Source organism: Schistocerca cancellata, chromosome 4 (genome assembly GCF_023864275.1).
Source record: "Schistocerca cancellata isolate TAMUIC-IGC-003103 chromosome 4, iqSchCanc2.1, whole genome shotgun sequence".
Taxonomy (NCBI): Eukaryota; Metazoa; Arthropoda; class Insecta; order Orthoptera; family Acrididae; genus Schistocerca; species Schistocerca cancellata.
The window spans coordinates 438,719,961-438,745,963 of NC_064629.1; positions in this window are offsets into that span (position 1 = coordinate 438,719,961).

A 26,003-nucleotide genomic window follows, 5' to 3' on the forward strand; every position below is an offset into this window, starting at 1 on the left:
TTCATAATACTTCTTTCTACTGCCCCTTCCTGAGCTTCAACTTCCTCAGTTCTTGTGCCTATTAATTATTTTGTCGAATCCCTCAGAGCACTATCTCTCTTATCAGGGGCTGCAGGCATTATCAAAACGCTCGTACAAGTTGCAATTACTTGTTCATTTCTTATAGTCCTGCAAGAATAGTTCACAGGCATGGGTATGTGAATAAATCGTAATTAGCTAGTAAGAGATTACCTCGCTTTACCATTTGTTTTCGTGGAATAGTGTGTTCAAGTGTTCTGTCGGACCTGTCGAACTTCTGATCTGCTGAATTCCCATGTTGCTTCCTAACTTTTCATTTAGCTATCAGAAACCCCAGCCAGATGAGAGTCCCATGCTGACTGTGGTCGAGACAGCAGGAAATTAGCAACGAAGACTAAATGTATCTGTTAATTGGGAGTCAGAGGTCACGCATTTTCATTACTTCTACTATCAGCATCGTCACATTCTTTAAACAGAACACAGAAAGTAGCATCAGATTCCGCCTATTGATGATGTAATATCCTTATAAATGTCATATCCTTATCATTGACGTCATCAGTATGCAATAAGTATTTTAGTGGCATTAAAATGAAGCAGGGAACCACAACATAGTATTTGAATGTGCATTAAAATTGGGCAGCCAATCACAATTGCGTAAGCTTTTTTTGAATTCGTGAAAATGGCACCACTTTCAAAGATATTTTTGAATACTGTGTTAGTTCCGAAAAACTACCCAAGCTTCACTTGAATTGCGTGTAAACGGCGTCATATGTGGAGAGTTAGAATTTTTCTAGGCCAAAAAATTATGTAAACTCCTTTGAATATGTTGAAAGATATTTTCCCCTGAACTGTGTAAACTGATACGATCACACACATACACACACACTAATAATGTCCATTGTCCCATGTCCCACAAATCTTTTGTCGTCTTATACTTCCACAAAGTGGAAACATACCAGTTTAATCATTATCTTCAAAACTTTCTGCAATATCATCTGCTGACAAAGTAGATTGTAACAATTTGAGTAAATATTTGAGGTATTCCCTCCAGAAAAACAAGTTTTGACATTTATATCTGCCTCAGTACGTACAATCGAAATGAACAGTATGCATTTTTTGGCAAATTAACGACCATGTGTGTAATATAGACCCTTATGAAGTAATTAGCCTGTTTATCATACTGAAACATAAAAAATTCAATATAATAAATAGCGTAATATTTGTCATACAAAGCAAAAACAACAAAGTGTTCAGAACCAGTAAAGAACTCCCTCTTAAATCATAGAATTATTTTTATATTTATTTGTCAGAATGCGCTTTGATTGTGTCCAAAACCATTGAGTTTGTTTGTGAGTTAAGCGCTCTTGTGAAACGAACACAGAGAGTGGATGTTAATATCCCATATAGTTCCAATGCATGATGCTTTATGACAAGGAACTGATATTTTTATATATTTTTTCTATAAGCTTTCATGGAAAAAATACATTAGTTTGAACACATTTTTTTCGGAATAAGCTGTGTCCATGTTGTTGACTCTTTCGCAGTTGAGAAGTCCACCCCCTGAAAAGACACACATGTGTCACAATAACGTTGACTGGTGGTGAGTAAATCATGTTTAAAGCCTTGTTGTGATCAGTACGCCTGTACAAAATTACGCCTCCCCACACCATTGCAAATGGACCACCAAAATGATCATCGTCGACAATGCAGGACATACACTGAAATACCAAGAGACAGGAAGATGTAATGCACCCAGGAAGATTATAGAACGTGGTCTGTTGGTAGAAGCACTGAAAATGGCAAATAACTGTGAGCGGTATTGTGTCTTTGCCCATAATCTCTATCTCACTCAGCATCGAAACAAAAGCTTCCAAGATGACATTGTAAATTTAGAATACCGCTGGACCACTCTCAACATTATAAATGATAGTTAACAGGGTGACCACCATTATCCTTGAGAAGAACATTACTTTCCTTTTTGAAACAGGCTAGAAACAGAAAAATGTATATCTTGATTTTAATGACACCCTTTGTACGCATTTGATGTTACAAAAGATGGTACATGCTGCCTGTGTGGTCTTTTATCAGTAGAGGAGACCATAGTCCACACCACACCTGCACAGACCAAAATACTTGGAAGTGGGTTAAGAAGAAATTATCATTCAAATAGGAGTCCTGTTTCCGGATGTAACACGTTTTCCACCGACGGAACAGGAAACTTTTGCGCTTGGCGTATGGGACATTTTTCCCGTTGCTATATGGGAACAAAGTCTCCTGTAACGTATGATCTCCGATATTACTTGATGATGTAACATCACATTTTACATAGGAAATGTGACATTTATTACAGAAAACACTTTTAGAGAGGCTTAGGCTTCATTTTACGTAAAATATATGTATAGAAGTACAATTTTTTATTTGTTCTCATTCAGTTTCGTTTCATTTTCATCAAGTAGGACACTTAAGTTCCTATCTCCGATGAGTATCATTGCATGGCGTGCCTTCAAGAAGACAAGAACAAGCTGAAGAACAACTTTTTAAAAAGTTTTTCGTTTCCATTTTGATGCTTTGGTTTGACATCTTTGTCATTACAAGCTTACCTATCAGCAATTTATTGTTTTTTATTAGTTAATTTCTTTTCTCATACAATCCGAAGGAGTCATGTCTGGAAAGGAGAGTGATACAAATGTAAGTTACAATGTGTAAAAAAAAAAAAAAAAAAAAAAAAAAGTGTGGGAATGTATCATGTAAGGCAGAGCTTAAGTGAGAGAACTAAGGCCCTAAAACTTTGGCATAGTGGTCGAGTGTCAGTCAACCAGCATGAAAAGTTTGCGCTTTAATCTACAGACAACCCAGAATTTTTTTCTGCCATTTATCGCTTCTTTCACGTCTGATAATGATTTGTTAATGCGAAAAATTTCAAGCTGTTCTGTGTTTCGGAGTCCTCATTAACTTGTAGATCCTATATCAAAATTCAATTAATTTTACTCATCGGGCAAAGATAGGTAAGCACATACCAGATCTAACAGCACTGGTTTAAGTTCTGGGGTATTCACATCAGTATTCAGGTTGAGGAAAGCTTTACTTTTTGTTATAAACAGAGACCTACTAGCAACTGGTAGAACTTTAGTTAATGAAGTTGCAAGACGACAGTATTTACGGCAATCTATTTGCGAATGTCAATATATTCAACAATGTACTAGTAAAATATTTCGTAATGGACATCCTGCAGTATTGTAGAATGAGATGACATACAGCCACGAAGTTGAATCTGGTATGTCTCGGCGACCCGGAGTTTGGAGTTTCTGTCGCTATCAGCTGGAAGTGTCCCATGTAGGTCTACTTATGCCAACGGTTAGGCATCTACTCATTTATTTGATTTCTGAAGTAAGCAAGAACTGCTACTAGTTGCCGTTGTTGATTGGCGGCAGCTCAAACGATATGCATCAATGAACGTGATGCAGCTGATCTCCAGTGCGACTGACCATCACTATTATTGTACAGTTACTATGCGACGTGATCTGTTAAAGTGTGGTAGACATGTTCGGGGGCCCATAGATTATGTCAGTTTCATTAGGGGATTTAATAAATTGTTTGTGCTCTTTGTGGGTCAAAGAATAATACATACCTTCTGAAATTCCAAGGCACCTAACAGAAGTGTGGATGTATATACATCCTTACAAAAACGTATTCACATAAACCGCTGTCTTAGCGGCCTGTGGACTAGGCAGGTGATAGGTTACGAGGTGAGTTGCGGAGAATAATTAGAGTGCAGAACATCGGCCGGTGCGGTTTTCCGATCATTCCGTGATGAATATTTGGTTCAAACTAGTCTGTCATAAAATTTTTCGTGGCATAATGGACGAAATAATCCCCACTGTAATTAAACATTAAGGGCGCACTGACACATCTAAATAGCTACATTTACATCATCCGTTTGCACAGGGTGTCTATAGTTAAAGTTGCAGTTTAAAACGCTGTAGAATGAGGAACACTGCTCTGAATGACGTCAAATTTTAACAGCTTATTATTGACACAGGGGGAAACACCTTAAACAAAAAATAATTTTAACGAAAATTTGAACAATAGATGGCACTGCAGGCGTCACAATATGCGCACCAATGGACGCGCAGCACGCGACTGCGTCAGAGACGCCCAATATGACTGTCTCCATGAAAGATCATTCGCGGTTGGTGAAGATCTTTTACGAGAACAATGACCAGGCGCTAGTAGTCCTGCAGAAGTGCCGGATACTGAAGGATATGAAAAAAGGCATTGGTCCAATCTCAGCTAAGGGCTTGAAGACAATGATTACAAAATTCGAAAAGACAGGCTCTTTTGAAGTGCAGTGTGACAGAAGCAGGAAAGCAGTTGATCCGACGTGTGCCGAAGATGTGACTATAGCTTTGCAGGAGAGGTCGAGCGTGTTGTGCGCGAGGAATTACCCGAACGTTGAACATGCTCTGCGAGCACGGTGCATAAAATCCTACGACACATTCTGCATTGCCATCCATACAAAATCACCCATTTTCAAATGGTTCAAGTGGCTCTAAGCACTATGGGACTTAACATCTGAGGTCATAAGTTCCCTAGATTTAGAACTACTTGAACCTAACTAAGGCCGAGTGGTTCTAGGCGCTGCAATCTGGAACCGTGCGACCGCTATGGTTGCAAGTTCGAATCCTGCCTCGGGCATGGGTGTGTGTGATGTCTTTAGGTTATTTAGATTTAAGTAGTTCTAAGTTCTAGGGGACTGATGACCTCAGAAGTTAAGTCCCATAGTGCTCAGAGCCATTTGAACCATATTTTTGAAACCTAACTAACCTAAGGACATCACACATACCCATGCCCGAGGCAGGATTCGAACCTGCGACCGTAGCAGCCGCGTGGTTCCGGACAGAAGCGCCTAGAACCGCTCGGCCACAGCAGCCGGCACCCATTTTCAGGAGTTGCTTCCTGCTGTTCTGCTAGCAAGACAGATGTCCGCTCTGAAATTTCTTACTCGTATGGAAGTGGACAATAAATGACCGTAGAACATTCTGTGGACAGGCGAAGCCCATTTCCATCTCCAAGGACATGTCAGTACACATAATTGAAGAATATGAGCAACAGAAAATCCACATGCACATCAGCTGGTGCTACTTTATCCTGCAAAGGTGACTGTGTGGTGTAGCATTCGGAAGGACGACGGTTCAATCCCGCGTCCGGCCATCCTGATTTAGGTTTTCTGTGATTTCCCTCGTTCCAGGCGAATGCCGGGATGGTTGCTCTGAAAGGACACGGCCGACTTCCTTCCCCGTCCTTCCCTAATTCGATGAGACCGATGACTTCGCTGTTTGGTCTCTTCTCCCTAACAATCCAACCCAACCAACTGTGTGGTGTAGGCTGACAGCATCGTCTATCTTAGGGTCGTATTTTTCGAGGAGTTGAGTCCTGTGGGTCCTGTTACCTGTACTGCCACTGGCAAACGCTGTAGGAGTCTTTCGCGCATCAGCGTCATTCCAACTATTTAACAATGTAGGTTCATTTTTATGCACGATGGCTCTACACACATTACACAGCCAGTGAAGTGGCTGCTGCAGAGCCATTTCGGAAATTCTAGGATTATTAGCGTCATTTCCTTCCAGCCTGACTGTCAGATCATCTGTTCTTCGTTTCTGCGACTTCAGTCTACGCGGTTGTATGAAAGATGTGTTCAGTGCTCCAGTTACGAACGTAGTTGAACTGAAGGCATGCATTGCGCACCGCATTCTGAACGTGATCTCAGAGACACTCAGATCTGTTATGGAGCATGCTGTTTCTCAACTTCAACTAATGGCAGACAACGGTGGACAGCATATGGAACATGTCTTGTGCTGGTCTCACGACACGACAAAACCAATATCATTTTGCTTTTTATGCGGTTGTTGGCCCCAGGACTAGTAAAAAGCGATGTATTTTGCTTTTTATGATGTTTTTGGACTCAGGACAGATAAAAGTCAATTTTTCACATCCAGTGTGGTAATACCTCGAACTTGTGCAGTCACATACATTGAACAGTACGGGATGTGTAGCGTGCAGAACAATAGCTGCACATTGCGATTCATGTGTCATTTGTAGTCGATCCCATTTACGTTAAGACGCTTACACCACATCTATTAGCAAAATTTTCATTAACTTTTTTGTTCCACGACGTATCCCCTGCGTGAATAGTATGCTGATGAAATTTGACGTCATTCTGAGCAGTGCTTCTCTTTCTATGGCGTTGCAGCATGTCCACCGTATTCGGTCAAAAAATATGCCAGAGTGGAAGTGAGTCGCAACAGAGCCAGCCGGAGGTGGGTGATAGTGATAAGTGCTGCAAAGCAAAACACAGCCAACTGGCGTTACGAAGCAGAGCAGGCTGAGCGCCGTACAGCAACAGCTGGCACTACAATACGCTAGAGGGACAGAAGCGTTTCCTGACTTGCCATCATAGAAGTGTTTGGAGTATGTGCCGTAAACCGTAAAGTAACGTAGTCTTAAGTGTGTAAGTACTCAGTCATTCGTGTACTCTATCAATTCTTCTCTCATTCATACAGCCTGTGACACCTGGAGCGACATTTCGTAATGCAGTCTGGGGTGCGCTGCACGATCACAAGGCAGGGGAGCCTGCCCTGAGAAATGAAGGAGCCAGTGACTCACTGGAGGAAGTTGACAGCCATCGTCAGCTGCTCCACCACACTGTCACCACAATCGCAGCTGGAAACGTCGATGACCGTGGCATTCAAGTGATGCCTTTCTCGGCCCCGCTCTTTCCGCTGTCAGCAATGCCAGACGTCTATTGTTTCGCAAGAGAGGTAACTGAACGCCTCCACCAAACTGTTCGTGATGTACTGTGGCCGAGGGCTGGAATAATGAAATTAACTGAACAAATCTACTGCCGTCCTGACGTCTCATTTCACTCTCCATGGATGGCAACGTAAGAGTCATTCAACAGCGTTTTGAAACTGGAATTTTAATTATGGACACCCTGTAAACAGTTGGAAAGTGGCTTCCTTGTCATCTCTAGCGGCAGTCTGCGTCACTTTAACCCACAGTATTAACCTTTACTTATTAGCAAAATGACACACCTATATGGATAAGAGAGTTTCACAGTGCAGTGCCAGGGGTAAGGGGTTACCTATATTTTGAGGTTGCCATTTGTAATGTACACTAGCTATCTAGGGAAATACATTTTATAAATATTTCTTATGGAATATTTTAACTATATATTGAGAGAAATATGGTGCTGTTACTTGATACACAAACAGGTGGTCTTTTGAGGAAATAAAAGGGCTGTTGTAGATTAAATTAAATTAAATTCTTTCTTATATACTGTGAAAGCCTGTCACTACTTTAGATTTTAAATTGTGAGTTTATAAGGTACTATGCACCAAGTTTTAATGCTCTGAAACGTTTCCTTTCATATGAAATTTAGCCATTAGTGAACAAAAACACGATCTGATTAACTTCATACGCTGTAGTGCATAGGAACTTTCTCATAGCACAACATATAACTAAAGGCATTTAACTTAAAAAAACTTAAGCTAAACCAAGATAAACTGAAACCATAATCTTTACAACAGAGCTCAAATAGCTACTCTCTACCTGTGTTGATGGACCACTCCTCATAGGTGTGAGTCGTGCAATGCAAATGGTCTTGTACACTGCATCCTACAACGCCCAATAAACTGAAGTGAGATCGTTCAATAGCAAAATATCGAAATTCTTACGCCATACTAAGTCTGGTACGCCAGCGCCGAACATGAAGCCCGTTGCTGCCTGTAGCCGCCGTTTATCACAACGCGGAAATCTATCTCATTTGCGGCGCAGCGCAGTTTGCTGATTGGGTCGCGCTTGTGGTTGGCGGCTAACTTCAGAGGGCAGCTCGTGGCGCCAGTAGGAAACTGTCTTAAGCGCACCGGCTCGAGTTGCGTCCATTAGCGAGGACGTAACACTTATCGCTGCAACCACGTGTCTTACAGCTCTACTGCAACGCATACTTTCCTTGCTAGCTGACAATTTTATTTTACCACCACTGTTGTAGGCAGTTTATTCCCTCTCATACTTAAGTATAATGAAAACGGATGTAGCTTGTTCGTTAACGGAGTTAGTAAGTAAACACATCCAAGGATTCGAACATAGATCACATGAGGGAAAAGGAGCCTTCCAAGTATCCCACACTATATGAATACGGAATCCGTACATACATATTGTGCACAAACTGAATACAGAATCTCATGTCTTACATACAAATGCCTTTCAGCTGACCACGTGACTTTGCATGATCATACATATACAAAAGACAGCGACATGTAATCCTGTATCCACATTAACGCACATTATATTATTTTGTGACTGGAAAAACGATAAGTAACTTGCAGACCCTGATGACTGAACAGAAATCAGATAGTGATTCCCAAGTGGCCTAACAAAAACGTGAACTCGAATAGAGAACTAGCAACGTTTAGATGAGACAGAATTGCAAAGCATTTCGCGATAGAAATTATATACTGATTCCCACGTGTTCTAACAGAAACGTCAACTTGAATAAACATGACCACATGAAACGCAACTGCGAAGTATCTCGCGTAAATAAATCCTATGTTCCACGCAACGTACAAGGGGCGATCAAAAAGTTTCTGTTTTAGATCGTTGTTGCAGCGTATATGCAACGTAGCGTGACTCCGTTGCAGGTATGGAAATGGATTAGTGTGATATCCGTGTCCTTCCGACTTGCGGGCGGTAAATGTAGAAACGTCAATTATGGCGACATTATTACCAAATGCGTCAAAACGGGACCAGTGTGCTATTTTTCTGTTCTTGGATGCCGAAGGGCACACAACGATAGACATTACAATGAATCCAGTCTTATTGGAACTTCTGCTCAATTAGCGAACTGTACGCTACCATCTCGAATTGGTTTTCGTACGTAAATTATATACTTTATATCTGTGCACGTTTACAGAGTTTTCTAATTATCATGAAAATTAGTTTGCAAATAATTAACAGAAAATGCTCTTAAAATAAATCAACATTCATTTTACTATTTTTATCATTCTGGTTTAAATGCCAATAAAGTATACACGTCTGTTGAGATTTTTATTTATTTTTATTATCGATACGTAATCGATATTGCAACGTAACAGGGAATCCTGATTTTTACATTTGCAAATTTTGTTACTTTTGTTGTCAGATATTATTACTAAAATTCTTCACGCAAATACGTATCTGATGAACAATCTAAAACCGGAAGTTATCTTAATGCTTCAAATGGCTCTGAGCACCATGGGCTGCTGAGGTCATCAGTCCCCTAGAACTTAGAACTACTTAAACCTAAGTAACCTAAGGACATCACACACATCCATGCCCGAGGCAGGATTCGAACCTGCGACCGTAGCGATCGCGCGGTTCCAGACTGTAGCGCCTAGAACCGCTCGGCCATTCCGGCCGGCTTATCTTAATGTTATTTTGACTTATGGTATGTTCTGGAATATAATAGTTGACTTACATTATGCTTGATTGCCGCGAATTGCGTCATCTGTTCTCAACTTAGCTTGAGTTAATATCTAGAGGAACTTTTTGGAATTTGCAGCGAACTCCAATTTTTATGCTTCCATAATTACTTGTGGCATTTTGGAAACACGTGTTAAATGTTATGTGAAAGGATGAATAAAACAATAAATGAGACAGAAGAACTATTATCTCCATACTGAATCATGCTTGGATATTACGCAACATCTTTTCGCCGCTGGACACTGAGCGCTTCTCAAAATTAAGTAAACGTTGCTGTATATATGTTTGATGCATTATCCCTTGGAATTACAAATACAATGCGCACAACAGTTTTTGTTTTCAAGCAATGTCTGCGAGAGACAAATCTTAAGAGCTAAATCGAGGATAGTGCGTCAAAACATCCGTCGAGAAGAAGAATGTTTGTGGGACAGCATGCCTGTCGGAAATCACCGTTGTGTAATGGTGCACCGAGGAGTGCTGGTGCTTCACAATCACGCACGTCCCAATATCACAAATCTCGTAACGCAGAAGTTACGCCAACTCAAGTGGGAGACAATCGATCACCCGCCCTGTAGTCCTGGTCTCTCCCCATTCGATTATCACCCTTTCGGTCCCTTAAAACAGACCTTGAAATGTCAACGATTCCTGTGAGACGAGGATGTGCAGCAGGCAGTTACGTACGGACTTCTCCACGCAGCAGGACAAGTGTTTTGGCAAACGGGTACCTTCAGAAGGATGCATCGGTGGGATGACTGATAGCGATTTTTTCTTATTTGAATACCGATTCTGGACTGTGCGGACTTCGAACGGAACCTTTTTCATTGCTACATATATATAAAAACGCAAAGGCAGCGCCAGCGAACAACCATCTCACTATAATCCATAAGATGTCCTTCCTTTGCGTCCATTTGCTTTACCAAAAGACAATGCGTTTATACTAAACAGGTCAGCAAGTCCATGAAACAGCAGGCAGGAAAGTAGAATGTGTTCCTTTGCCCACAAGCCATGCGGGCCTTGGTAACTGATTCTCTACGCCAAGCAATGCGATTGGCTGACTAAGATCAGACTTCCACAGACTTGCTTAAGACATGCCTTTGCAGTTCCCAACCGAAGATAATGCATCTCTACCAGATGGAAAAGAGATTATAGGTTCTTTAAGAGAAACAAGTGCTTAACAGTAGCGATTATGTGATTATTTGTAGGGTTCCCTAACTCACTGGATATTCTGATTTAATTACAGGAGTATTTAATTTCAAATCATTAGGTCCAAGAAATATCCATATATTCTGGCAATCAAAGCAATTTATCTAAAAAAATAGCTAGTGGTTAACCATCAGTTATTTTGAATCCTGTACGTTAACTGGATGTCTTCTTAAAACTTCGTTCTTGTGTACAACACCTACTAGTAATCACTGAATCAATTACACTAAAAATTTTAATTTTAGAATTTCAGACGGACATGGATAGCACAAATATGTCACCTTCAATAGAGACTACGATAACCAGCAAATTTGTGTAGAGAACGCAACTTTAAAAGCATAACTAATTTAAACATCCCACTGTACAACGAAGTTAATCAAAAAGTTAATACCTCTTTCACGTTGTTGTTGTTGTTGTCGTTGTCGTCGTCATCATTCGTCCGAAGACCGGTTTCATGCTTCTCTCCACTCTAGTCTGGTGTAGTGGTTAGCACACTGGACTCACATTCGGGACGACGACGGTTAAAAAAATGTTCAAATGTGTGTGAAGTCTTATGGGACTTAACTGCTAAGGTCATCAGTCCCTAAGCTTACACACTACCTAACCTAAATTATCCTAAGGACAAACACACACACCCATGCCCGAGAGATACCCGGAGATGATAGATAAACTCCAGTGGAAGACTCTGCAGGAGAGACGCTCAGTAGCTCGGTACGGGCTTTTGTCAAAGTTTCGAGAACATACCTTCACCGAAGAGTCAAGCAGTATATTGCTCCCTCCTACGTATATATCGCGAAGAACGCCATGAGGATAAAATCAGAGAGATTAGAGCCCACACAGAGGCATACCGACAATCCTTCTTTCCACGAACAATACGAGACTGGAATAGAAGGGACAACCGATGCAAGTACTCAAGGTACCCTCCGCCACACACCGTCAGGTGGCTGGCGGAGTATGGATGTAGATGTAGATGTAGATGTAGAGAACTCGAACCTCCGCCGGGACCAGCCGCACAGTCCATGACTGCAGCGCCTGAGACCGCTCGGCTAATAACGCGCGGCGACACGGTTCAAACCCGCGTCCGGCCATCCTGATTTAGATTTTCCGTAATTTCCCTAAATTGCTCCAGGTAGATGCCGGGATTGTTCCTTTGAAAGGGCTCGGTTGACTTCCTTCCCAATCGTTTCCTAATCCACTGGGACCGATGATCTTGCTGTTTGGTCCACCTAAAAACATAGTAACACGCGATATCAGTACAGTTCTCAACATAGCACAGTGGGTAATCGCCGCTGGAGATTTAAACGCAAAACACCTCGAATGGAATTCACGAATACGTACCTCCAACGGCAAGAAACTATACAAACGTGTACTAGGCTGAAACTACATTACACTTGGGCCAGACATCCCCACGTACGTGCCAGCACAGGCCCGACTCAGGCCAGACGTGTTAGACATAGCCCTCATCAAGGGCATCACATGCACACTCAACCTTACGGTTGAAAACGATCCGGACTCAGACCATATGCCTGTAATACTGCACACGGAAGAAACACTGCAGGACGCACAACCACGTAGAATACTGAACTACAAACGCGCGAATTGGACTCTGTTCAAGGAAACGCTTAATAGTCGTATTCCGGACGATAATGAAATTAACAACACGCAACAAATTGATGAGGCGTATAGGCTCTCACTACTGCTATCCAAGACGCAATGCCTGACGCCATTCCACATACAACACCACAACAATCGATGGCCTGCCCCAGGAAATCCTGGGCCTTTCACAATGAGAAACCGCCTCAGGAGATACTCGCAGCGTAGCAGGCTCCCGTTCTATAAAATGCACGTTAACAGACACCAGGGACTAATACAGGAGAAAATACAAACATTTATAAACGAGCAACGGGGGCAGAAACTCGCAGCGCAGATATCACACGTCCTGGCGTGTGGAAGCTAGCCATATACTTCACCAGAGAGAAACATTACATTCCTACTCTAGAAGGACTAGACGACCCTACATAGCCCGCGAAGGAGAACGCAGAGCTTATGGCCGCAACACTTACAGATTGCTTCATGCAGAATTTGGCTCCTTCAGAGCCAGTATTCACACTTGAAACGGACCAGGAGGTTACACAACTTGTAGCCCAGCACAAGCACGACGAAATCAGACGTACTAGTACAAATCAAATTACTGGGGCTATTAAGCATGCCAATGCCAGGAAAGCCTCTGATCCCGATGGCATTAAAAACCATGTTCTCCAAGAGTCTACGGATAGAGCCACAGAATACCTTGCACACATAACGAATGCCACCTTAAAAACCAAGATTTCCTGGCTTTTGGAAGTCAGTCAAGGTCCTTATGTTGAGGAAGCTTGGAAAAGACCACTCCCTCCCACAAAATTACCGACCCATCAGTCTGCTGTGCTTGTTCAGCAAGATTGTTGAGACGGTAATACTAAAGTGATTTATTAGGCACTGCATCGCCAATGACACCCTAAGACTAGGGCAATTCGGCTTTAAGAATAACCACTCAGCCGACCTTGGTGGCCACGCGGTTCTAGGCGCTGCAGTCCGGAACCGCGCGACTGCTACGGTCGCAGGTTCGAATCCTGCCTCGGGCATGGATGTGTGTGATGTCGTTAGGTTTAAGTAGTTCTAAGTTCTAGGGGACTGATGACCTCAGATGATGAGTTCCATAGTGCTCAGAGCCATTTGAACCAATAACCACTCAACAACACAACTCCTCCACGTAGTCGAACTCACAACACGCGGCTACAACACGAAAAAAGCCACAGGGGCCGTGTTCCTGGACATCGAAAAAGCTTTCGAACGTCTCTAGCACAACGGCCTTATACGCAGACTAAGCGATGCTGGTTTTCCCGATGGACTCGTACGTCTCATACACTCATGTCTCAAAAATGGTTCAAATGGCTCTGAGCACTATGGGACTTAACATCTTAGGTCATCAGTCCCCTAGAACTTAGAACTACTTAAACCTAACTAACCTAAGGACATCACACAACACCCAGCCATCACGAGGCAGAGAAAATCCCTGACCCCGCCGGGAATCGAACCCGGGAACCCGGGCGTGGGAAGCGAGAACGCTACCGCACGACCACGAGATGCGGGCATGTCTCACGAACAGATATTTCAACACTGATTTGCGGGACAAACAATCGACATAACTCAGTATCCAAGCTGGAGTACCCCATGGAAGCATTCTGGCGTCCATCTTGTTCAACCTCTACATTAATGATTTTCCAGCAACACAAAACATGACATTAGCCCTCTACGCGGATGACACAGCTGTCCTTGCGCAAGACTGGAAATCATCGGACTTAAATTCACGATTACAGAGACCTTGGTTAGAACGATGGCGTATTAAAGTAAACGTCGAGAAGTGCGAAGCAATTTTGTTCACATGCAGACCGAAGCTACTGTGCGAACATCAACACTGTAGACAACAGGCACACATAATACGTTTACGAGAGAAAGTGAGATACCTCGGTGTCTGGCTGGACCAGAAAGGGGGAACCACATAGAATACGTTGCCAACAGAGCGCACGTGAGGCTCAGTTAACTCTGCCAATGCTCAACAGAGAAAGTACACTAAATAGGGGGTGTCGAGGTCCATATACATGATGATGATTAGACCTCTGATGACGTACACAGCTCCCGTCTGTGGCCATGCAGCTCCTACACGCCTGCGTTGCCTGCAGATCATACAGAACAAAGTGCTATGCATCATTAGCAACGTTCCACAACTCACCTGCACGGCGGATCTTCACAATAAATACCGCCATGAAACTCTCAAGTAAGTATTCAAAAACCTCGCCACACGACTATACAGGAACTAGAGACACTCGAACAATCCTTTCGTCCTTACTCTGCGAAACCAAGAGGTGGAAGCATAGTTAGAATCATAAGCAGCCAAAGACACTGCTAGCTCGGGCATAACCACCTATGGCGAGCTGACATACACTCAAGCGACAACATCGACAAGCCCGTGCACATCAGCAACACTGACTGGATATGCCAGTTGCTGATCACAGCCGACCAACAGTCTACAGCAGGAAAACCGACAAGCTCGCACAGTAACGCACAAACAAACCGCCAAAACCACCCTGCACTGTGAATCCGGTATACAATCTATCGGACACTAATCAATGATGAACCCAACTGTTACAGATACGCTGTTGCTGACCGAGAAGCCAACACCGATACTCAGTTGCAGCCGCCGAGTAACATCGCTCCACAACGTCAAAGGTATCCACCTGCATGATAACCAACTATTATCGCTAGTGGCAAACAAACTTTGTCATTCCCCTGTCATTCTTAGTTACTCGTCCTGATGGCTCACTATGTAGCTGGGATGGCTGCAATGCCTCTTCATGGACTATTAATTAACAAGGGCTGAAAGATGGTGTGTCCAACAGGTACCCACCTTTCAAAGGCATTTAGTAATGTTTCACGGAATGTCTTGTCTCATCCACCACAAACAATGCTGTAATTTTCCCAATTCATGGTTTATTAAAGGCTCCTCCGATGACTACAGTATGACTGGGTACTTAGGTACAAGTGAAAAGAGGTCTTCTGTAAAGTTTTCGGTTACATCTTGCATGGGGGCTTTCTTAAATAAATTTTGTAATTATGCAAATAATTTTTTTTTTTTTACTGTCTGTCCGGTTACGCAGTCTCTCGTAAACGGCTGGCCCTGACTAGTATTAGTACGCAATCTGACTGCATAGAACAACAACAAAGAATGAAATGAAAATTTCAGTTAATACAATTAATTAATTAAGTCCCCAGCAACTATAAAACCTACGAAACCAACAAAGCACAAGTGTAGCTGTTCTGTATGTGGTAGTATGACTCAACGCACATCTGGCACGGTTCTTCTTCAACAAGAGAAGAATTTTTAAATACCAATTATACTGACGTGATAAAAGAAAATTAGAAATACTATAATTGTGCAAGAAAACCAAAATTACACTCTAATACAAGAACACAAGCCAGATGCTTTGTTGACTGAACCTGTAATGATGCATTATTTAGGTCACTGAAATGAGAGAGAAAAATAAAAGTAGTTTGTTACCTTAATTTATATTGACGAAATGCACTCTGATCATTACAATGTCTCCATTAGAATAACATCTGCTATCTCTCCCATCAAATAGCTGCATAAAACATGGAACAAACACTCACTACTACCCCATCTCACTCCAACTTCACGACAAGCAGTGTCCACCACAACTTCTCGGTGAGAACTGCCTGTCGCTGCGTCTCAATAATCACTGCCAGTGGAGGCGGCGGAACAATACTCTCTGGCGCGATTTCTGGCGCTGTGGCTCAGTGTAGCCACCTTTCATATGCCCTTCCTCCACGGTCTAGAATTTGATGGTATTTTTGCCAGCATTGGTGGTGAAAATACCACCAAATTCGTCAAAAAAAATACAGACAAAAATAAAAGGTAATATTAATACGTAAGTATCATATAACTAGATAAAATTTTGGCTTTGCACTGACCTTTCAATAGCCTAATATATAAAATATACTAAGCAATACAAATTCTTTCATACATGTGACTTTACATAATAGTTTACACAAGTATTATGTGGTTAAACAGTTCAATCGATAGCGTCAGCAATGACGAATATGTACAGGTAAGAGTCTCATAACTTTTCACAAACAGTAATACACAAGAAATCAGTTTATACAAAAAAAGAAATATTTTCACAACAAGTGGTTGACAGTTCCAGCAGTAGCACCCAGCAATGTTGAGTAGGTGCAGACACCATCAGGTGACATCATTTCAGTAGAAGCAGTCCATCAGTGGCACCCAGCACTGTGGAACAGGTGCAGACTCCAACAGGTGACATCATTTCAGTAGAAGCAGTCCATCAGTGGCACCCAGCAATGTTGAGTAGGTGCAGACTCCAACAGGTGACATCATTTCAGTAGAAGCAGTCCATCAGTGGCACCCAGCATTGTGGAACAGGTGCAGACTCCAACAGGTGACATCATTTCAGTAGAAGCAGTCCATCAGTGGCACCCAGCATTGTGGAACAGGTGCAGACTCCATCAGGTGACATCATTTCAGTAGAAGCAGTCCATCAGTGGCACCCAGCAATGTTGAGTAGGTGCAGACACCATCAGGTGACATCATTTCAGTAGAAGCAGTTCATCAGTGGCACCCAGCATTGTGGAGTAGGTGCAGACACCATCAGGTTACATCATTTCAGTAGAAGCAGTCCATCAGTGGCACCCAGCAATGTTGAGTAGGTGCAGACACCATCAGGTGACATCATTTCAGTAGAAGCAGTCCATCAGTGGCACCCAGCATTGTGGAGTAGGTGCCGACTCCAACAGGTGACATCATTTCAGTAGAAGCAGTCCATCAGTGGCACCCAGCAATGTTGAGTAGGTGCAAACAGCAAGAAGTAACATCATTTCAGTAGAAGCAGTTCCATCTGTGGTACCCAGCAATGTTGAAGAGGTAGACAGCAAGAAGTAACATTTCAGTAGAAGCAGTTCCATTTGTGGTACCCAGCAATGTTGAAGAGGTACACACAGCAACAAGTCACATTTCTCAGTAGAAGCAGTTCATCAATGGCACCCAGCAATGTTGAGTAGGTGCAGACACCGACAAATGACATCATTTCCACAGAAGTAGCTCCATCTGTTCACCCAGTATTGTTGAGTAGGTGCAGAGAGCAACAAGTGACATCATTTCAATAAAGGCAGTTCCATCAGTTGCACCCAGCAATGATGAGCAGATGCAGAGAGCAGTCCATCATATTCACTATCACTGATCACACTGTTCATCCGAGTTTATAAGCAGAAATTAAACATGTCCTATTGGCACCAATCATGTAGAAAAAGTACAAGTAACAGTCCATAATATTCACTATCACTGATCACACTGTTCATCAGCAGAAATTAAACATGTCCTAGTGGCGCCAATCATGTAGAAAAAGTACAAGTAACAGTCCATAATATTTACTATCACTGATCACACTGTTCATCAGCAGAAATTAAACATGTCCTAGTGGCACCAATCATGTAGAAAAAGTACAAGTAACAGTCCATAATATTTACTATCACTGATCACACAGTTCATCAGCAGAAATTAAACATTTCTAAGTGTCACACATCATGTTGAAAAGTGCAGGTAACAGTTCATAATATTCACCATCACTACTCAGACAGTTCAAGCATGAACAATAGTTTGAATACACATACAAATGCTTTTACACTAAACATACAAATCATAACAAACACACAAATGATATCAGATAATTGTCATATTGCTATTACAAATACACAAACATCAGTAAACCTATAATTTTTATGGGTGTCAGTGCAAGCCACTACAAACAAATAAAATAATATTTAGGAGATAGGTGGGTAGGATTAGGAAAGGAAAACACACAAAACACACTCACTCATCTTTCATCCACATTAAGTACTACTGTGTAATTGAATAGTGTTAACTGTGTAAATTCAATTCTGTCAAAATTTTATGTTCAACTTGTGTATCAAGTAGTAGTGGCAGCAATGTATAACAGTCAATAATAGTTAAGTCAACGTCATAGTCATCATGTCAAGACCAATGTTTGCCAAGCCAGATCAAAATGTACGGTTGCTGAACAACTGTCAGTGTGCCAAGATATGCAACTTCCTCTCTCCAAAAAAAAAAAAAAGTACATACTGCTTAGTGATTTAACAAAGTGTGTGTAGACAATCTTCCTTCCATTTTAGTGTTCTAGTCTATCTTCATCCTTCTTGTTCCATATAGGCCAACAAAAAAAATATGCACCTCACTTACTTTACCTCTTATACACCAAAACTCCAATCAACTTCATATAATCTCAATACCTCAATAATACCTCTGCAATACGTCGATACATATAAACCTTATTGCCAGTATCGTTTCACTTCCATAACAACTCTTTCCTCTAGTCAGTCTCCTCGAATAAGTACAGATAAAATCCTAATGCAAACCTCATCATCCCATACAATCCGAAGACACACTGTCAACACACAACCTCTGTATAATCCATCTGACCAAAATCTTCTACTCATTATGAATTATAAACAAAGAATGCATACATGACCTCTAACAGACTTAGTTCGAATAACTCTCAGTAATTAAGTACGATTACGGCGTGAATAATCATAATATTTCACAGTGTGTACACCACTTCAAGAATTATGGCAAACAGAAGCAAACATGTGGAATATTTCTTGTGTCAAGTGTCACTTCCTATTTCAATTGCTCACGAAAAATGCAGTGTAATAACTGTCAATGGTCTAAACCTAGTTTTGGTATGTCATGTCGTTAGCTTCCTTCCTATTAGCATAAATTTATACAACTCCCATAAAACCTCCAGCTCATGTGACTTCTATGACGTTTCTTGTACTAAAGTCGCTCGTCGAATTACTGCAGTTCATTTTCTTATGTTAAAATATAAAGCACTGAGCGTAAGCAAAACAAGCAATAGCGAGTAAATATACCAGTAGTGAACAGAATGTCAACAAGTGGATGCAGCACAATTCTTACAACGAGGCTCTGCCAAGCGAACAATCTGTAACTAATACCATAGTGTAACCTAAACTCTATGTTCATACACAGTACAACAGCATTTCTATATACCAAATTAAAGAGTAGTTGTGACAACAAACAGAAATGTATAAATATGCAATCCATACGCATAGCAGCAAACATATATCTTACGTACTAAACAGGTCATTAGCATCATACCATCATAAGCAAATAATGTTCATATGTAATCTTAATAAGTAAACATGAAGGCGCAAGCAAATAAGTAAACATGAAGGCGCAAGCAGATAAATCACAAAGTAGAACTTACATACCTAACCACATCAGCACAATTAATCAGGTGACAATTATAATTTAAATAAATAAGCACAGCAGGCACATAATAAAAAAAATATGACATCAGTGAAAAAGCATAGCAGCCAAGCGATGCATAATATACACAAGTTACAACTCAGTTCATTAATAATCATTGTCAAAATCAGTTAACGTACGCAAGCACGTCGCTTCACAAGTAAATTCATAGAACATGAAATTAGCACAAAGTATGAATCACGTAATCGGGAGCAGCAAATTACGTCTAAAGTACGTACCTAAGTGGAAATATGTTACCTGAAAAATAGACTCAATTAATAGTTACCTTTTTAGTTTATTACTTTCTTCTTCGAAATGACATTTTTCCTGAAATTTTCTCGATAGCAAGTCATCTTAACGACGGACACGTACAGAATTTACCTGAAGTTCTTAAATATCTTATAGAATCGTATCCTGAAAAATGCTGAATGTTAATAACATAATTCATCAAGTCATTATAGCTTTATACTGATTTTATTCGGAGAAAGACTGTGTATTTGTTTACGGCTGTCAGTGCATTCGCACTGAGCGCTCGATCAGCTGTAGGCGCGTGACGTAGGAAGCAATTGTTTGCGGTCAACGACTGCCTTGTGCGGCGCGCAGACTTCACTGTTGCTTTGAGTATGTGCCGCCGCCAAAACACAGCGCGGTATCCTTTGTACTCTCCGCATGTTTACATCTAGCTGTTAGTTTCTCACAAGTATGTCATTCCACAAAAATTTTAACGTTTGATATATGATGTATTCCCTTAGAGCGTCGAGATTTAAGAGTTTCTACTTCAACAGTGTTATCATGAATAATTTTGCGAATTCTATATGGACCGTTATAAAGCAGAAAAAATTTGCGACACAAGCCTTTTCCTTTGTGAGACAATCGATGAGACTTAATTAACACTTTTTGACCAACTGACAAGATTTTTAAACGACCAGGACGCTTAGCGGATTTCTCTCTTCTAGCAGCCGCAGATGTAATATTTCGTAGAGCCAGGTTGACAATTTCAGAATGCCGCAGTTTCCGTGTAGGCGGAGAAGGAACGATTTCAGAAATGCGATTTGTCGGTGTTTTATTTTTTAATATCAGTATAGGTGGTAAAGAAGTTGAGTCATTAGGAAGTTCATTTAGAATGTTTTGAAAAATATGAAGATACTGATCCCAAGTTCTGTGGTTCTGATGACAATAAAGACGACACAATTTATTGATTTCCTTCATCCATCTCTCTGAAGCGTTAGATTGAGGGTGAAAAAGTGAAATGAAAATTGGTTTAATCTTACGACGCCGTAGAGTACGAAGCCAAATTTTAGAACGAAACTGTGATCCATTATCTGATATAACCTTATCAACATGACCAACTTCTTTAAGAAAATGGTTAATGAAAGCATTAGATACTGAACGAGCTGTTGCTTTGCGTAACGGTGTAAAACACACATATTTTGATGTCAACTCCACTGCTACGAAAATGTACGCAAAACCATTAGTAGAACGAAACACCGGACCGAACAAATCAACTGCAGCCATGTCCTTTAATTTCGCTGGAATGATAGGAAACAACGGTGCTCTGTGAGAAACTGTTGGCGGCTTAGCCTTTTGACATAATTTGCATTTGGCAAGAACAAATCGAATACGTTTTTCCATATTATTGAAGTAGTAATTTTCTCGTAATTTATGAAAGCATTTTCTGGGACCAAAGTGTGCATAACTGAAATGCGTATACCAAATCAGCTTATTAACCCACTCATCAGGAATACAAACTAACCAAACAGAGTTGTCGACCGATTTTCGTTTAAAAAGAATGTCATAGCGAACTAAATAATGCTGTCTAATCGCTACGCTTTCCTTTCTCCTCCACTTCTCCTTAATGTCCTTCCAGATTGGATCCTTATTTTGCTCCTTAGCGATGTCCTGGAGCGAAGACGAAATAAAGTTCTCAAACGCAACACCTTGAATATACATCAAGCAATAATTGTTTTCTTTGCAGTCCTCTTTAGCACTTTGTTTCAAACCCATAGGTGCACGTGATAAAGCATCAGCAACAATATTTGAAGAACCCTGTATGTAAACAATACTAAAATCAAATTCCTGTAGGTACAACGCCCATCGTGACAATCTGCCATGAGTTAATTTTGTCGACATAAGAAATTCCAGAGCTCGATGATCGGTGTAAACCTTAGTATGTCTGCCAAACAAGAATGTCCGAAATTTTGTAAAAGCCCAAACAACCGCCAAAGCTTCAAGTTCCGTAATCGAATAATTCTTTTCTGATTTAGAAAGAACACGACTTCCAAATGCAATAGTTTTCTGGACTACAACGCCGTTTTCTTCTATCTCTTGAAATAAATGTGCACCTAGGCCTTTGTATGATGAGTCCGTCGCCAAACAAAAATCTTTGGATAAATCCGGATGCGAAAGAAGTGGAGCAGCAACTAAAGCATCACGAAGTTGTTCAAATTCTGACTGAGCTTCCTCATCCCAACACCAATTAGATTTCTTTCCAGATAGTTCACATAAACGAGGTGTGGCCAAATCGTCCAATCTAACAAAGCGTCTAAGAAAATTACAGACACCAAGGAAACTACGAACATCACGTTTTGTGGTAGGAACAGCATAATTACGAATAGCGTCTAATTTCTCTGGATCAGGAAGAATACCTTCTGTAGAAATAATGTGACCGAGAAATTTCACCTGAGAACGACCAAATTCAGATTTTTCTAAGTTCACTGTAATGCCAACTCTTGCAAAAATACGTAATAATGAATCCAAAATTTTGTTATGCTCACTCCAAGAACGTTTAGCAATAAGAATATCGTCAACATATGAAGTAATGTTGTCACGAAGATAAACAGGTAAAATTTCGTTTAAGCTACGAATGAATGCTGCTGAAGATACAGTAAGTCCAAACGGTAATTTCCGAAACTGGTAACAGTTACCAAAGGCTAAAAAGGCAGAATATTTTCTACAATCAGGGTGGAGTTCTATTTGCCAAAAACTTGCGCGCATATCAATCGTGGATAAAACTTTAATTCCATGAAAATGTTGAAGAAGTTCATCTAAATTTTGTGGGCGGTCAGTTTCAGGAATGATGATATTATTTATCTGTCTGGAATCCAGAACCAAACGAATTGACCCATCCTTTTTAAGAACAACGTGTAATGGGCTGGTATAAGGACTGACTGCTGGCTCAATAATGCCCTGATCTAACATGTATTGAAGTTCATTCTTAACCTTGTCTCTGTAAGCCAAAGGAATAGCGTACGTTTTCCCCCGAAATGGTGTGTGTTCTTTTACTTTAAATAGATATTGTAGGCCTTGTATAGTTCCTGTGTGATGACTAAATACTGTAGCATGTGAAGTCAGAATGTGGTACAGCTCTTCTCTTGCAACGTCATCTGGCACTTCAGCTTTCTTAACCTTTTCATTAATTAATTCTTCACTATTAATTATATCATCCATCGCGTCTCTGTATCTATTGTCATTGTCATGAATAAACACATTGTCGTCATAATGCTCAACGAAAACATCAGAAGTAAGAAACCTTAAACATTTTGTATCTGACTCAGATCTTGTTAAACACTCGAAAAATTTCAAACATTTCGGCATTCCGGCAACAGTCAAATTCACACTTCCTTCTTTAAAGTTCAAAATTGCCTTATGTGTGTTAAGAAACTCCATACCTAATATAATTTGTGTACTGAGTAATGGAACAATAATAAAATTAGCAGAAAATTCGTATCCTTGACAAGTGAAATTTAAGTTGGTCTGTTGTTTAACTTCTACACTTTTTCCAGAAATCGCTCCTCGAATTGTAGTTTTAGAAATAGGTAACACAGGACAGGCAATAGTTCTTTCACATATACGAAAAACTGGTTCACTAATGACATTCAATGGACTCCCAGAATCTAAAACTGCAGTGAACTTATTCTTACCCACACATACTTCAATAACAGGATGTAAAAATGCGTCTACATTATTTTCCTTTTCGTCTAGCAAAATGTCTCTCATGTCTTCCAGGCGTACGTAGTGTAAAGTCGTAGTGTCATTACTTTCTGAACCGTCTATATTGCTGCCAGAAGCCGAAGCTGCAAGTCATTGTCGATTGTTTGCGTCACGTCTTTGATTATTCGCGTCATTTCGCGGATCAATTTCTACGATTTGCACTTGTCTCTCTGAAGTTCTGTCACGTGGAGGATGCCAATTAGGTCCCTCCTGTCTGTTAGATGCAAATTCTTGGTTGTGTCTGTTATTAAAATTTCTATTTTCCTGTCTGTCTGCATGACTACTCCTTGTATAATTTCTACTGTCACTTCTGAAATTATTGTTGTATCTACTACCCTGGTTATTTCTGTAGAAAGTATTTCTATTACTGTATGAATAATTTCTGTCTTGATGATACCGATTACTGTTTCCGTATGATTGATCATTCCGGTACGAATTACCGTTATTATAATTGTCTGTGTAATTTCTGTTAGAACGTCTGTTATTGTCATAAGGCTGGTATCTATTGTCCTGTCTGTTACGTCTGTCATTGTCAAAATTACCCATATAACGCCCGTTCCGATCACTATCCCTTTTCTCTGAAAATCTATTGTAATTACTATTACTGAAAAAGTTAACAAGAAGTCCCGTCGTCGTTGTCATACTCAAGTTCTTGCAACAAAGTTTTAAAAAACTCGATGTCGTCTTTACATCTTCCAGCTAAAGCAATTTGTCTTATGGATTGTGGCAGCTTAGTTAAACAAATGCGAATTAATTCAGTCGGGCTATAAGGGTTGGAAAGGAACTGATTCTTTCGAATCATGTCTTCAAAATATTCCGCTGGCGTGCGGAACTCAGACTGTTTGAAATTACGCTGCATAATAAGACTGTGTTTGACTCTGTCTTGCGTGTTTTCGGACCAATATGCCGATAGAAATGCATGATAAAAATCATTCAGATTATTAAAATCTCTAATGAGTGCGCGCATCCGCGTCGCCGGTTCGTTTTCTAAATATCCACACATAAATTCCAGTTTGTGACTTAGTGGCCAATTTGGTGGGAGTGCGTACATAAATTGATCTATCCATGAACATGGATGTATGTCATTCTTAGAATTGCGGAAGATCTTAAATTTCCGAACAGTCAAAAAGTGTTTATAGTCAAAGTTTTCGCCTCGTGGCGACAAAGACCTACCCCGTCTGTCCCAGTCACAATGACGATTATTGTTAAGTTCGCGCGCCTGGCGCTCTCTTGTTGCTTCTCGTAAATGAAACAAATTATTTTCTTCAAAGCCCTCTGCTATCTGTGATTCTAAATTTCTTCTACTGTCTTTTCCTACGATTTCACCTTCAATTTGTTTGACTTGCTTTCGTAATGCCTCAACTTCCCTTTTAACGCGTTCATTAAATTTTCCCTGATTTTCAACATGTTTATTTATGTTCTGATACTCTTCGGTTTCTGCAAATGGCAATGGTGCTGTATCATCTGAATCTCTGTCTCCATGTAAACTAAGATTTGTCAATTTATCTGAAATCTCTTCAACTCTTTCCGATAAGTCACCTAATTGTCCTTTCTGTTTATTTACGTCTTCCGAAAGTGTCGCGACTCGGGTTTCAGTATTAACACATTTAGTAGTTAACTGTTCATACTGTTGTGTTAGGTTATTTAATCTGTCATTTGGTACGGATTCCTCGATTCTCTCAAATATTTCTTCCTTATCTTTTGCACGTTGTAAATTTAACTCTGAAAATTTTTGTACTATCACGCGATCTCTTTCTTCCTGTTCTCTATCCTGTTCCCTTTGTCTAATCTCTACTGCAATTAATCTATTATTGTGAGAATTCAAAATCGGTTGTACTTCTTCTCTGATTTCTTTCTTTAACTCATCTTTCATATTTTTGAAACATGTCCCTATTCGTGAATCTAACCGTGTTTCCAACGTTCCCCTCTCTGTTTTAAATTCAGATCCTAACCGAGTTTCCATTGTTCCCATCCGTGTTTCCATTGTTCCCATTTGTGAGTCTAACCGTGTTTCCATACGTGCTCCCAAATTTAATATAGCACTCATCAACTGCTCCATATTAAATAGTTCAGAATTCTTTTCGCCCCTAACATTTCCCGCAAAACTAACTTCCTTCTGCATAGCCATAAGGCTATCTGTGTTCGATACTATTCCAGAATCTTCTGTCGTTAATTTCGGATTCTGTGAATTGTCTGATTGAGAAAAATTTTGAAATGGTTCCGGACTATTTTCCCGACTTATTACATTGTTTTCCACTTCATTATCCATCATACTGTTTTCCTCTGTTGGCGAGTTCGCCATGTTAACAATTTCGTCATTCTCACTATTCATCATTTTTGCCTTTTTCATCGATCGCGTAATCAT